Source organism: Pseudophryne corroboree, chromosome 4, assembly GCF_028390025.1.
Source record: "Pseudophryne corroboree isolate aPseCor3 chromosome 4, aPseCor3.hap2, whole genome shotgun sequence".
NCBI lineage: Eukaryota > Metazoa > Chordata > Amphibia > Anura > Myobatrachidae > Pseudophryne > Pseudophryne corroboree.
The window spans coordinates 131588309-131604839 of record NC_086447.1 but is presented as its reverse complement, the minus strand read 5'-3'; the positions used below and the strand labels follow the sequence as shown (position 1 = coordinate 131604839).

General features: G+C 44.2%; 1 protein-coding gene and 1 long non-coding RNA gene across 2 annotated transcripts in view; one reads left to right on the top strand and one right to left on the bottom strand.

Moving 5' to 3' along the window:
• LOC134909045 (uncharacterized) overlaps positions 1 to 11616 on the top strand; it is a 40229-nt gene extending 28613 nt beyond the window's left edge. Inside the window, exons 3-4 of the long non-coding RNA XR_010175835.1 lie at positions 7268 to 7870; positions 9177 to 11616. This is a non-coding gene — a long non-coding RNA (uncharacterized LOC134909045). The remainder of the gene's footprint in view (positions 1 to 7267; positions 7871 to 9176) is intronic.
• IAH1 (isoamyl acetate hydrolyzing esterase 1 (putative)) overlaps positions 1 to 16531 on the bottom strand; it is a 207222-nt gene that overhangs the window by 166985 nt on the left and 23706 nt on the right. The gene's annotated exons all lie outside the window — the stretch shown is intronic.

Genomic DNA, 16531 nt, shown 5'->3' with positions numbered 1-16531 from the left:
CATGCCAGCTCCTTATTTTTAAGCCTGGGTAAAAACTATCACGCTATGCAGATCGATTAAAAATAATTTTTTAAACCTATTTAAACAGACAAACCATCCAATCTGCGTGTGCAGTTGGCACCAAATAGAAATAAAAAACAGATTTACAAAGACAATAGCTTAATGTTCCTACCTCTGGTTCTGGATTCCACCAGCACTCCTACAACGTAGCGAAACAGACGCTTATCTAGCCAGCACTACTGCCTTCCCGCCCTTGCTGACAGATAACGTCTGTTTTCGTTAGTGCGAATATGTGGAGGACGGATGAGCCCGCAATTGATAGAGTCAAGTATCTACCTTTTAACATTAGCTATATACTAATACCGTGTAGCCGTAATGGCTGCTAAACCACGTGCACATGCTACGCACTCCGTACGCTATTTGCGTATGAAGACCTCGCACGTGGTACGCAAATTAAGTACACACGCTGTGCTGGGTGTATGGAATACCCACAGCGAGCATACACACAGACCGTAACCTTTATAAACTTTAAACACAGAATATGCTTACATTGTAAACCTTAATGCAACACACTATGATTGAGTTTGTATTGTAAACCTTACTACTGAAATACTGCAGCGATAGAACGCTGCTTAACCTTGTTAATGTAAATGCTGTTAGAGCGATTTAGAAACTCAGAAACCATTTGTACTAGCTAGAGAGACACAGACACCCTGCTGAGGTTCCAACACCTTTACTAACGAGCTTTTAGATATATCAAAAGGGGTACACAGTTACAGCTTATACTCTACATGCTAACATATAATTCTAACAGAATATCTAGACAGAAATATACAATAACGTCACAATCTTATACTATAACAGAGAGAGAGAGAATATGGCCAATACAAACAAAGAGCGAGTTGATTACAGAGAATTACTTACGCACACTGGGAATGATCGCTGCGCTATTCCTGGTACCAGCTCCAAGTTAGTCAATATGAAAACCGTTTGTGGAGTTAGAGAGTGAGCTGTCCAGGCTGGCTGATCTTATATACACTGCATACAGTATACTACAAAGGGACCTATAATCTCATTGTTCATTGGACACAGGAATGTCTCCTCGCATCATAACAAAAGGTCATAGGTTAGTTTGAACAGGTGGGCTGTGACTATATCAAATTGCTCAGGTGGGAGGGAAACTCAGGATTTCCAACACATGGACAATGAACTGCAAATATAGAAAATGTCCAGAAACTACTAATGGCCATAACTATATGCAGGAGCGATTAATCTTTACCTAACCAACACTGGATTATTGCTATTAAAATACTCTTCGGTTAGGTACCAGACACCACTGTTCAACCTTAATCAGACCCTTTGTACCACGTAAAGAGGAATTCCTTTGTCCAGGGACCAATTCACTTTAAACAAACTTACAGTTATCACTAAGGGGAACATTACCAATAATACCTGCTATATGGAGTTATTAAGCAGCGATTGAGTCGCCCGCTAGACGCACACAAACTCTACCATAAATGCACATACCATGCGCTCGAGCGCACGCCCGTAGAGGCGCCGTCACGCAACTGCGAATATGTGCACGCACGCCAGAGAAAGTGCATGTGCAGCGGGCAAGCGCATGAGGTGAATATATGGCAACGTGTAGCATGATATTTTTCTGACTTTGACACTATGAAGGAACAATTCTTATCCAAAGATTACAATGCAACTTTGGTAGAGAATGTTAGGATATGGTGCGCTCTGTACCTGTCTCCTTCTGTGGATCAGTCTATGGGTGCATTCCTAGTGTTTGACCTCTAGTGGCAGGAGTCACTCAGAGGCAGAATAATATGATGCGAGTTCCTGTTCCTCCATCTCAGAGAGTGTGAGAAGAGTGTGAAACACACACAGAGACTGAGAGAGTCCTGTGTGTACAAGTGTGCAGAGCTGAGACTGGGATGAGATCTCAGCTACAGAGACTCACAGCATTTCCAGTGCATGCATCATCTTCTCTACAGTGGGAGTCAGTCTGCATGGCTTTACATTCCTCCATGCTTTACCACCACAGACATCTCCTGATAAGTACCACTACCTAATGCTGTTACCTTGTGGGCTCCTGATTACAGCTATCAGTGTTACATCTGAGTCACCTGTGTACACTAATTAAACCTGCATTACTGTTTAATTTACTAAGTGCATGGACTGACGTCACTGCACCAGATAGCCCAGAATACTCTGCCAACAGGTTATGGGCCCAGACCCGCGTGTACTTGAAGATAACCCCCTGAGTGAGTTGAACAATTACAGTTACAGTGACACAGTTTAAAGTGATATTTTATATAAGTGCAGAAAGGATGTATAATATAGGACACAGCATGAGCTTTGCTAAGCTGAAAGGTTCAAGGAGCTATGCTACATGGAAGTTTGCCATGGAGATGCAGCTTTGTGTCCCAGCACTGTGTAAGGGAGAGGAGGGCTATAGCTGTATACATGGATAGCGCTGTGCGCTGTACTCTATTCTCATTAACTGCTAATTGCATCTGCATACTAACAAGCCAAGCACAAAAAGAACTGAACTATCACTTAACTTACAATCTTGCATGTGGAGATAAATTAACATTTAAGCTTCCCTGTTGTGTGTATGTTATATGTCATTTGTTATGGGCATTTTAACAGCTATTGAAGCTTGCTTGAAAATTCTTTTTGATAAATTGTGAACTTCATAATTGTATCAAATCAGCAGCTGACAGTTTTTTGTGCGCCTTCACTACACATACAGTATATACATATATATAAACCAAGAATATGGGCACAAGCGACCAATGGTGTCTGTAGTAAAGGAACGTAAAAAGATTTTTTATATAAAAAGAAAAGGCATATTTATTTTACACGATTAAAAAACAATAATATACTTTAGTTTAAGAAAAAATGCTTAAGCATAAGAATTCATATAAAATGGACAAAATTATGATTAAAAGAGAAGAAAAAATATAAAAGTACAAGGTACACATCGGTTTGTAGTATATGTGTAAAAAGTGCTTATCTTAGGTACAGGAGGTTGGGTTGGTCTGGGAAAGATCATGGAATGGGCATCCCATGATCTTTCCCAGACCAACCTCCTGTACCTAAGATACACATCGGTTTGTAGTATATGTGTAAAAAGTGCTTATCTTAGGTACAGGAGGTTGGGTTGGTCTGGGAAAGATCATGGAATGGGCATTCCATGATCTTTCCCAGACCAACCTCCTGTACCTAAGATAAGCACTTTTTACACATATACTACAAACCGATGTGTACCTTGTACTTTTATATTTTTTCTTCTCTTTTAATCATAATTTTGTCCATTTTATATGAATTCTTATGCTTAAGCATTTTTTCTTAAACTAAAGTATATTATTGTTTTTTAATCGTGTAAAATAAATATGCCTTTTCTTTTTATATAAAAAATCTTTTTACGTTCCTTTACTATAGACACCATTGGTCGCTTGTGCCCATATTCTTGGTTTCTATAACACTTTTTACAGCAGCTTACCACTGCTGTTCTTATTTAGGGGCCTGCTGACACCCTTTGTACCAAGGGAGTGTATTTTTGGACATATATTGTACATAACTGTGAAGGTTAACTTACCACAAATGGCGCTATTTTTTTCTTTTTTTTGCATCTATATATATATATATATATATATATATATACACACATATATCTATATTGTCCCTGCACTCTTTAGTGGATTTCCAGGTCCATAGTGTGAAGGCAGTTAGTCTTTGTATAAATATACTATTTACATTATATATATATATATATATATATATATATATATATATATATATAACCTTGTACTATGGGCCTAAATGCAGACCTGATCGTTGCTGTGCATTTTCGTACAGCAGCCGATCAGGTCTGAACTGCGCATATGCCAGAGCCGCAGTGAGCCGGCGCATGCCAGACAGCCGACGGCTGTCTCAGCCCTGCGATTGCCTCTTTCTGATTGACAGGCAGAGGCGATCGCTGGGCGGGAGGGGGCGGGCCTGTGGAGTTTGGCCGCCATTTAGGGGGTGTGGTCCGGGCAACGCAGGCGTGTCCGGACCATGCGGGGGGCGGGCCGCGGTGGCTGCGTGACGTCACACGCAGCCGCTGCGACCCTCACAGCAACGACTAGCTCCTGCCAGCATGCAGGAGCTGCGCTGGCAGGGAGCTACTCCTAAAGTACAAAATCATTGCCGCTGTGCGATGCTTTTGTACTTGTGCGGGGGTCGGGCCTGACATGCGGGGCGGACTAGCTCTGTGCTGGACGTCCCCCCACATGTCTGTGTGACTGATCGTAGATGTGCTAAACTTAGCACATCTACAATCTGGCCTAAATTAGGCCCAACATATATATTTTCTTTTAACTTCCTGTTCCATCATCTCAGAGAGAGCGAGGAGAGTGTGACACACACACACACACACACACACACACACACACACACACACTGAGAGACAGAGTCCTGTGTGTACAAGTGTGCAGAGCTGAGACTGGGAGCAGATCTCAGCTATAGAGACTCATAGCGTTTCCAGTGCATGCATCATCTTCAGTGGGAGTCAGACTGCACGGCTGTGCAGTCCTCCTTGCTTTACCACCACAGACATCTCCTGATAAGTACCACTACTTAATGCTGTTACCTTGCGTGATATTTGGGCTCCTGATTACAGCTATCAGTGTTACATCTGAGTCACCTGTGTACACTAAATAAACCTGCATAACTGTTTAAGTCACTAAGTGTGTGGACTGATGTCACTGCACCAGATAGCCCAAAACACTCTGCCAACAGAGAAAGCCTTTAAGGAAGTCTCTGATGAATAAGGGGAAGATGTACTAAGACTTGGAGAGATAAAGTGGAGAGAGATTGGTTGTTACATATCAGCTCCTAAATGCCATGTTACAGGATGTGTTTGAAAAATGAGTTATAACCTGATTGATTGGTAGTTTATCTCTCTCCACTTTATCACTCGCTAAGGCTTTGTACATCTACCCCTTAGAGAGCAACACACTTCTGAAATATAGTGGAACCTCCGAGCAGAAAGAAACCAGATACCAGACAAAATTCATCACTAAGTATAGTAGAGATGCACCAAAACTTCAAAAAATCCTAAGTAAATATTGGCACATCCTACTGGAGGATTAATATCTAAAGATTCTATTTTATCCAGACCCCTGATGACATACAGAAAAGCTCCAGATCGCAAAAAAGATGATCACAAACCGTATTCTGAAATTTGAAGCTATATAAACTGCACAAATACTGTACATGCTACACAAATCACTAAGAGTCAACCCAAAGAAGGTTTCTTTGTGGCAGCACCATGTCCGTCACCACAAATGGAATTCCAACACCCACTTCACAAAGAGAAAATACAGGATTAGGGAACACATTACATATGCAAGTCAGTGCATGTGTAATTTACCTAACAGAATGTTCTTGTGGGTACCAGTACGTGGGCAGAACAGTGAGACAACTTAAGGGGAGAACTGACGAACATGTCAGTAATATCAGAAAAGTACTTGATACACATTGAGTTTCAAATGATAAGATAAACTAGCACAATAGTTACACTAAGGGTCTGCAAATAATAGGGATTAAATCAGCTGAAGCTATTTGGAGGGGTGGTGACTTCAATAAAGTGATCAATAAAGAACTAAAATGGATCTTCATTCTGATATCTTTAGCAGTAACAAAAGTAAATGTAGTAATTACTGGCTACCAGGGGTGCTAGACCATTTCCAGGTCGGGGTTTCCCAAAAAACCCGATTTATATAGTCACTCGGCACTCCACTTAATTGTTGTCAGCAACCCTGGTACCCTCCAAAATCTATCTATCTGTCATGGCAGATGCTAGAGGCAACTTGTCCTTGCAAAAATGTACTCACTTGACTTGAAATGTTAATGTATTTACCCGATGTGCCGATGTCTTCTTCAATGGAAAATCATGTGATTAATTAGATGGTAGCGCTTGGAGAGGTGGCTAAAATAGACAACTGTCTTCTGTTTGGGTCAAGGCGATTGGCGCTAGACCAGCTGGCCGGTGACTAGCTAGTTGACCTGTGTATAGACAATGACAGGGTCACGGGAATGCTCTGTTGTTTTGATTGCTGGAACCACACTGAATACTGTCTGTGCCATACTGACAATTGGTGAATAAACTACAGCAAAACCTGTGCGGACATTCAATAATTGGCGTGTGTGCCACAATATATACAAATTGAATTTTACCCAAATGTTTTCAAAATCTCATCCAGGGACAGGGGCTCCAATAGGAGTCTGCCCCAGTGATGAATAAAGTGGAATGATCGTATCAGCAGTCATTAGCGCATGCACAAATGGCTGTTACTGAGGAGGGATCCAGGGGATCCACTCATAGCTCCCACACTGTCTGAGGATGTGCATGGAGGTTGCTGAGACTTGGTTCTTCCCTCCTTCAGGGAATATATTCAATTGAGCCCGGTGGGAAATGGGGGGGTTGAGCGGTACTATGCAGGTGGTCAAGGGTTGCAATCAGGGAAAGGGTGGTCTAAGGTGGGGATAGAGAAGGGATGAAGGGGGAACTGAGGGGCAAGAGGGGAGCCCATCCAAGAATAACTATCCAAACACTGCAGGGGTTGTAGCTAGGTGCAGGGGGAAGTAGGGCCCAGGAGACAGGCGGGGAAGGGAGGATTTGTAGCAGCCGGAAAGGGGATTATCTCCATCTAGAGACTGCAGACACACTGCCCATGGTAACCCCAGATGGCGCCCCGGAACCCAGTACATTGACAGCACTCAAATGTTTGTGAACGAGGCGCCCCCTTGATCACCTCCCCTCCCCCATTCCGACACCTATGCTGACTATTGCCCTCCTTTCTAGCAATGCACATAGAGATTTACTGCAGTCTTATAGAATATTTCCCGTGAGAGACAGCAGAGAACAAATTACATTGGTTCTTCATCAAATAACATCAATGCATAAATTAAGATTGTTGATTAACTCTGATACATATCTTGGGCTGAAAGCACATATGACACCCAAATAAATTAGGTAGATTTAGCAAGGAATGTTGGAATATAGACCTCGTTGCTATAGCAACCATTGCATGATAAACAGAGGCTTGACTCATTTATTCAATAATTTATTTTATTTTTATTTGAATTTATCTATTTGATTTTCTCTTGTTTCTTTTTTTCATTATTTCATTAAATGATATTACATTTTACCTCCCCCTCTTTTCTTTACCAATAATAATTAATTCAACACATAATTCTATTTGCATAGATCGAGCGCATTTAATTCATATGAATATCTTAATGCTAGAAGAGCAGAAAGCCAGCCAGCCGTGGAAATGGAGAGTTATATATAACTTATTTCAACCCGTTAACAGCACCCAGCATTGCTAGGGTTAAGAGTCTCCTAAGATTCTATCTCGAAGCAAAGACACATCACATCACCATGACAACCGGGATTCCCTCCCAGTATGTGACATCATGATCCAACGAAGATAAAAGGACTAACCCCTTTATTTTCAACATATCCCTGAGGAAGGCCAGGAGGCCGCTACGCGTCGGATACTATACACAGACTACTACCAGCAATATCAGCCTCTAACTGAAGAGGTAAACAGCAGACGGACATCTGTCACGAATACCACACCAAGACTTCAATCCGGAAGTCTCACGAACGCTGAGAAGGCTAGTGTGGCACCACGGCAGTGTGTGTTTTTGCCACACACACACCGGAATATAGGCGCCGAGGGAGGATAAGGAGCTGGAGAACTGAAGGACTCCTGAGAACAAGACCCATTACCCATTAGCACTCCCGGGGCTTCAGTAGAGAGTGGTGGTCAGAGAGAACCAGGAGACTGTCCAGGACCACCAGCGGGTAAGAAGAGGTCACTCTGGAGATGTGGGATGCCGCTCTCTAGGAACCTTCTACCACTTCATTATATACCAACTGGCTATTAATACTGCCGGCTGGCAGCACGGCTAAGACAGATTGATTTTAATAACCTGTGCGTACTAAAGAAACATATTGTGCTTTGCACTAGCAAGGAAACTGTACAGATACAGATGATTTGTTGTATCTGGTATATATTTATTTATTTATTTCTATCTATCTCTCATTACTACATACCTCTCAACATGACCCATTGCAGGAGGGACAAAATGCTCTTTTCCTGGACTGCCCTCTTAATTTAAGATTGTCATCACCTGTATTGAACTAGTTAATCGATGAGAAAGTTGTTTCTGCACAGGTGATAGCATCATAACTTAAGAGGGAAGTCCAGGAGCATTTTGTCCCTCCTGGGATGGGTCATGTTGGGAGGTTTGCCATTACTCTCCCTTGTCTCAGTAAAGAAGCTTTCCAGTTTCCACATAACGCAGAGATTGAAGTGTATTAATCATATATTATTTACATAAGCTAACAAGACGCCCACACTCAGCTATAAAAAACTACAGAAATAACTTTGCAGCCGAGCGCAGAAATGATCAGTTAACTGTTTGTGGTTCCCCTTCTATCCATACATGGTACCATCCTGGAGAACCACTGACTGATTATGACTACAATATTCACGGATGAACCCCATCTGAGTACTATTACAGGGAGCCTCAGATCGGCCTAATCTAAGTTGCTGGGAAATGTTATGTATGATATCTTGTTTCTGTTTTAATTATATAATGGACACCTGTAGGAACCTTTTACAAGAAGGGAGATGTCCAACTTCAAAAAGTTATCTCTTCCCATATTTATCATTGTTCCTCCCTTGCCCATTTAATACGGTGATTACAGCAATAACTAAGTAGTCAGGAGATACTGCGTCCTGCTTGGCCTGGAAACCATTTCACAGGTCTACAGACCCTTGTGTCCGTGTTGTTTTCCAGCCTGTAATGTTCTCTATCCCTAATATTCTCAGTGCCTCCGATACTTTATGCAGAAATGTGAATTGGTATGCTATATATTTATTTCACACCAGCTTTTGTATGAAACAACTAGTAAGGCATAAATAAGTTGGTAAAAATATAAGGTGAAATTTGAATAAAATTTTAAATAAACCTATTTATTTATCATCTATATCATCTGTCCACTGGAAGTCATTATAAAGGACAGCTGTGGAGCAATTGAAGTAGGGTTTTATGGCCTTGAATGTTCTCCAACAAAAATGGGTGACTTGGTTTATGTCTTCTAGGCAGAATGTGGAAATGTTGAGCGGTATGGACTCAGCTCCCGTAAGTATAGTGAAGCAAGCCACCCCCAGTCTGCAGCAAATGTCAGACGCGCCAGCCACTGTCAAAGCCAGCCTTCAAAGAATGGACACCATCAATGAGGACCCCAGCACAGACTCGCACCTTGAAGACCCTGTCGAGGACCTCTCTGACCACCCTGTCACCAGGAGCGAGAAGGCCTCATCCTTTAAACTGCAGCGGCAGGGACGTGTGGAGAGCAAGGACACGGAGTGCTGATACACCCTATATGCTCCACCTCTGGCAATCATTCTATTATCGCATGAAGACAATCAAGTCACTAACCATTAATGCAACAATCCAGAGAATTGTATCCTGATGTCTGAGATTGACAGATGTTGTATATACTTAATAACTTTTTTGTAATTTTTGTGTTTGGTATACCTAATCCAGAAAGAAAAAAAGTTTTTAAAGGGAAACTATTCAAAGATGTTATACAATTATATTTATGCTTAAAAACAGCCATAGTTAATGACTTTTTCGGTTTTGATGCCCTGGCCTATTGCTTCACCCTTTATGACCCATTGCATGTTTCCAGTGTATCCCATTGCTGATACTGGTAAAATAGACGAGTGAGGCCCCAAGTAACCCCAAAAAATATAGTTTGGTCATTTAGACGCAATGTCCATCCTAGTGGACAATAATTTGCTAGCATTGCAGCTCGTACACCAAAACATGGCAATTCATTCTAATTTGATATTTTGATATCCTAGAAACTTCAATTACTGTTCGCCTAACAATTTTGCCAAAATTTGATTGATAAAGTATGTAGCTCTACTTGTAAAGTGGTATACTCACCTCATGGCGATCTTTCTGGGCGAAGCCATCTTTCAAACTCGTAGCGACCGTTACAAGCCAGTGTTGCCATCTGCCGGAAAATTGTCACACTATTTTCGTACATTTAAATGGGCATTGGGATTTCAATGGCAACCGTCATCACAATACAGTCCGCGCAATAATTTTTTTTTTTTAAATGTCCATTTAAATGAACAAGGGGTATTAAAGGGTTAAAGTTCCATATTATTTTTTGGTTGTTTTCTTGGAATAAGCACTTCCATTGGGTGGAGGGTTTACAGTATTTGGCCACCCAGCCTTTCTCAGGAAGTCTAAATTGAGAGATTTAGTTTATTGAGGTACTTGCATTATTAATATAATATAACAAAATTGTGTTAAAATCACAGTAACTTATTTACAGCATAGCGTTGTTTGGAAACACCCAGCAGCACCTGAGATGGGCACTTTCATGACGGATATTCCTGTCACTTTAGACACAAGCCCACACACTCGGCTCCTGTAAGCCAGGGCTTTATACCATTGCACTATATGACCGCTACAAAGGAATAAACCATTTTGCGGTTCTGAATAATAATCAATGGGACAGTCAGTGCTTGGCAGCCATCTTATGATGGAAACCGTGACATTTACTATGTCACTACAAGTTGTTACAGAATAGATGGGCTGCAAGTGGCATTAGGCTAGTGAATTTATAGGCTGTAGTTACTATATTATTCATTTGCCAAGAAAATGTAGTTCTGTAGTTGTCTGGCATGCTTTACACTTGGATGCCGCTCTCTTCTGGAGTACCTAATATCATTCAGTAACTTGTACTTAAGGAATTGTGATGTACTGAGGCTCTGATGTAATGTCATGCTTTTGTGCTGGTCAATGCTTACTAGTGCAGCCTAACTTCCAAATACACATTTATGTGCCTGATCCACTTACAGAGAAATGAGTGATATTATTATGGTAAAGATTGTGAAAATGCACAAACTGGGGTCCAGATTTATCAAGCCTTGGAGAGTGATAATTAGCACGGTGATAAAGTACCAATCAGTCAGCTCCTACTGTCATTTTTCGAACACAGTAATGTGTAAGTTAGGAACTGATTTGTTGGTACTATGCTATTTATCACTTTCCAAGGCTTGATAAATGAGGGCCTGGGGGCCATAAATGTCATATATAAATATATTTATATCTTAGGGGGCTACTTCTGCGGTAGTGTCTAGTTTCCCTTCGTGGAGAGGACCTTTCCCATAAACCGCTGGGTCCTTGTCACAAACTATTTTGGAATAGTAACCTGTGGCGAGCAGAGCGAGACACCGAGCCCGAATCGTGGCCAGCGTCCAATGGTGCATAGAAAAAAAAAATAACCTCAAACGAACGGAGAATGGAGAAAACATTAAGAAGATGTAAGGGCGGACGTTCTCTCCTGCCCTCTGGTTATGTCACTTCCTGGTCCTGATCACGAAGGGAGCATAGACACAACCCTACTTCTGTTAATGCCGATTTTATATTTTGTGAGATCATCTTATAGAATCACAGCAGTAACCAAACGGCTGCTTGGGTAATGTGGACTCACAAATAAAAATATAAATGTTGTTACAATGTCTATGTATCAGTCATCGGTGTGACTTGTGTTCTTATTCCTATGAGATCATGTTTCCACTCATGACATGATTACTTGTGTGATTTTTGCTATGAATAGATCACTGCGCCTGATCTATTTACATGTTCAGTGATTTCAGCCCAGTCTATTTATTACATCCTAGTCAGTGACTTGTGGCAGGCAAAATTATTTATGCTCTTATACAGTATTTTATAAATCATGAGCTTGGTTTGGGAACAAAACATTGTTTAAAGATGCTGCAACCTCAAATACATCTTTAATAAAACATATAATAATAATAATAATAATAATAATAATAATATTAATTGAGGGCACTCACCATGTATAATCCAAAATGAAATGTTTTATTTACTCACATGTTACAATCAACCTTCTAATCATATTAAGGACCTTTGTCAAGACAACAAATATAGAAGAGACGTGCAAGCCACCAGAAATCACTATATAGACATGCTCCTGTGTTGCAGCATGTCGGTCAAGCAGAGCACCAGTAGGTGGAGCTGCTCGGCCAGGCTTTTTGTGCGGGGATGGCCCATCGACCCATCTGCCCTTCTAGCAGGGACGGATTTCCCACAAAGTAACCTAGACGCCCGCCTAGGGCCTGTTGAGTCCCAATAGGCCTGCAGCCCATCTTCCATCCATGCAGGCTTGGACTAGGCTGTGGGGAGTCAGGAAAATTCCTGGTGGGCCCTCCTGCTCTGGAGCTCCGCGCACTATCATCAGAGTTGGGGGTTTGCCTCCACGATGGTTTGGGCTACCCCATCCCCCCCCCATGTCGTTTTTGCAAAAAAATAATAATGTATACTGTTGCCTATTGTTAGATGTCTGTTAGTAGGGCGACTTTTCAGCAGAGCAGCAGTTGCTAGTGTCACAAGGTCTTATCACCTGTAATGGTAGGTGGAATTAGTTCCATCGCCACCATGGCCATGCACATAATTCCAACAGAAACCCTGCCCTAACACCCACATCGGTAGATGATGCAGCCGGCGCTAGTGTCACTGATGAGCTGCAGCCACCTCCCCCTTCCTCAGGATCTGGCGGCTCCATAGTCCTCCATCTGTGGCCCGCCACTCCTTGTGCTCTCACAATGTTTCTGTTGGATGGCATTTGTCCCCAGTGCCGTAACTAGACATTTTAGCGCTGTGTGCAAGAAACAGCATCGCCCCCCCCCATATATACAAAACAGGGTCATTGCGCACATCAGGCGCGTGCCAAAACTATAGGAGCAAGACCACAGAGCTCCCTTTCACACATTATGGCAGCAAAGCCCCCCTTTTTTTACACATTACGGCAGCAGAGAGTCCCCTTTTTTACACATTACGGCAGCAGAGAGTCCCCTTTTTTACACATTAGGGCAGCAGAGAGTCCCCTTTTTTACACATTAGGGCAGTAGAGTCCTCCTTTTTACACATTAAGCATGCAGGGTCCCCTGTTTACACATTAGGCAGATTCCTCTTTTTACACATTAGGAAACAGAGTCCCCCTTTTAAATGAGATAGAGAGAGAGAGAGAGTGTGTGTGTGTGTGTGTATATGTGTGTGTGTGTGTGTGTGTGTGTGTGTGTGTGTGTGTGAGACAGTGTTTGTGTGTGTAAGTATTATACTTAACTGTGACCAGCTGGCAGAGTGGCAGGCCTCTCTTCTTCTCCTTCCTGGCCTCCTCCTCCTCCTCCAGCTCTCAACTCCTCGCAGTGCAGTCTCTCCCGAGTTGCAGGGGGTGGCGATCCAGCTGCTGCTCCTCCATCCTCTCTCCCCCGCGGCCGCCCCCCCCCCCCCGGCGTGATGCAGTTAGGGAGCAGAAAGGGTAGCCGAGAGAGTGGGTGTAGGGAGCAGAGAGAGTGGGTGTAGGGATCAGTGAATGAGGGGAGCAGAGAGTTGGTGTAGGGAGCAGAGAGAGTGGGTGTAGGAAGCAGGGAGTGTGAGGAGCAGAGAGGGTGGGTGTAAGGAGCAGAGAGGGTGGGTGTAGGGAGCAGAGAGGGTGGGTGTAGAGAGCAGGGAGAGTGGGTGTAGGAAGCAGGGAGTGTGAGGAGCAGAGAGGGTGGGTGTAGGGAGCAGAGAGGGTGGGTGTAGGGAGCAGAGAGGGTGGGTGTAGGGAGCAGAGAATGAGGGGAGCAGAGAGTGCGTGTAGGAAGCAGTGAGTGTGAGGAGCAGAGCAAGTGGGTGTAGGGAGCAGAGAGCGGGTATAGGGAGCAGAGAGTGGGTGTAGGGAGCAGAGAGTGGGTGTAGGGAGCAGTGAGGGTGAGTGTAGGGAGCAGTGAGTGAGGGGAGCAGAGCAAGTGTGTGTAGGGAGCAGAGAGTGGGTGTAGGGAGCAGTGAGTAAGGGGAACAGAGCAAGTGGGTGACACTGAGGGGAGCAGAGAGACTGGGGTGTAGGGAACAGTGCGTGTCAGTGGAGCTGCCAGTGCCGAGCTAAGTGTGCGTTAATGCTGCGGCTGCCACTTGTAACCTCCCCCCTCCGCCTCCGTCTCTGTTACTCACCCCACACACTGCCTCTGGCTCGGTCCGCTCCTATGCTTCTTCCGGCTCCCGCCGCCGAGTTCAAGGCAGAGCTCCGGAGATCGGAGCTCTGCACATCACCTGCGGGTGAGAGGGCGGGTGGGCGGCGGCCGCAAACTACTTACTGCGGGAGGTGGCGGCGGAGAAGTGGGGAGAGCGAAGAGCGAGTGTGCCGGTTGCGCCTGCAGTGCCCATGCGCTGTGGGCGGCGCCCACTCGGCACACACGTCGTTACGGCACTGTTTGTCCCCTCCTCAGGTCCTTCCGGCATGGCGTCTGTGATGTCATGCCGTCACCGCCGCTGAAGTGAAGAAAAGCCATGAAGAGGAGCAGGCTCTTCGGCGTTCATTGTCCCTATATAAAGTATTGGAGGTAGGGCACAAATCTATAATTTGCAGCAAAACCCTAACACTGGCCCTGGCTCTCTGCGGCTCTGCCTAATAAGGGGGTGATTGGCGGGGTAAAATGAGTTCCACAACCCCTTCAGGACCACTTTAAGCCCTATGCTGGAGGAAGAGAGATGCAGGGACTCATGTGATGAAGTCACCTGGCCGCAGTACATGGGCCCGCATATTTGCGCAAATGTGTGCTAAGAACTTCAATAATACTCCATGTTAATTGTGAGGGTTTATTTTAATTATTTTTACTATCAGTGTTCTTAGTGCTAAGAGTGTGCATCTGCATCTCTCTTCCTCCAGCATAGTTTTAGAAGCCTCAGCATGATAGCACCTCTTGATATCTTTAGTAATAGGATGTGCAGTCCAGGTCCCCCCCTTTTTCCACTTTAAGGCCTGCAAGGTACATTATTTAATTAGCAGGCTACCGCTGCAGGGCTCCCTTAGTATACAGGAGGTGGAGCCATGTAGTCCCTTGACAGATGACACAGTAAGGAGGAAGGAGAGTTCCAGTTCTGTGTCGGATGGCCACACAGGTTCCCTGTTGCCTCCTCTGCTCTAGCCTGAACTCTGAAGTGATAGAAGCTGTGGTGTGCAGTAAATGGACCCCACAGTCAGCTGATTTAACAGGACTTCAGGCTGATAGAAGGACAGCTAATCCCGGCTTCCAGGACAGCAGTGGACAGAGGTACTGTCCCCTGTATACTTCTCATTCATTCTCCTGTGTGTGTCCCTACTGCCTGTACTAGCCCCAGGTGACATGTGTTTCCAACCTTTAACCCTACCCAAATTCTACAACTACGATCATCACCCACACCACAACACTAGTTGTCATTTGTCACTACTATAACACCATTAGGCTATCCCCTTTGTCCAGTGGCGTAACTAGAAATTTTTCTCCCCCAAGCCAAAAAATTCTCCGGCGCCCCCCCCCCCATAATTGGCACTAGTAAAGGGATAAAGCTGTGCGCGCCTTCGGCACGCGCGTCGCATAAAGGGGCGTGACTTCATTCAAATGGGTGTGGCGTTGCAGGAAAAGACTACCTTATACCCCAGTTTTGCAACCTGCACGCCCAGACGTTGCCCACCACAGGAAAGAAAAATAATCCTGATTCATGCCCCTTACATTATTTGTCATTTTTCCTCCTTATAGTAATACCAAGTATACATTATGCCACATACTGCAATGGCCCTTAGACATTATGCCACACACAATAATGCACATGACACAATATGCACACACTATAATGCCCCCGACACATTATGCCACACACCGTAATGCCTGTGACGCATTATGATAGGAATCGCAATGCCCGTTATAATTATGCTACACAATGCAATGTCCCTGATACATTATAGCACATGCAATGTCTGTGACACAATATGACACACACCGCAATGACCCTGAGACATTATACCACAATGCCCGTGATATAGTATACAACACACCGTAATGCCTGACACATTATGACACACACCGCAATGTCCGTGATACATTATGCCACACACCGTAATGCCCATTACACATTAAGTCCTACAGTAAGGCTTCTAATTACTTTTAAATTACCTGCTCGTTGCCAGGGGTTTCATGCACTTTGCCAGGGGTTTTCATGCTCACGGTGTCATGCTCGTTGCCAGGGGTTTCATGCACTGGGTGTCATGCTCGTTGCCAGGGGTTTCATGCACTGGGTGTCATGCTCGTTGCCAGGGGTTTCATGCACTGGGTGTCATGCTCGTTGCTAGGGGGTAATGCTCGTTGCTAGGGCTATGCTCCCAGTGCGACATATGCCCCCAGTGCCAGATATTCCCCCACAGTGCCAGGTACACACATGCCCCCAGTGCCAAATATAGCCCCCCCCCATGTGCCAGGTACACATATACCCCCCCAGTGCCACATATGCCCCCCAAGTGCCAAATATGGCTCCTTCTCCCCCAGTGCCGAATATGCTCCCCCAGTGCCAGTTAAACTCAACCCCCGCGCGCTTCCCCGCTGTTTTGTGATGG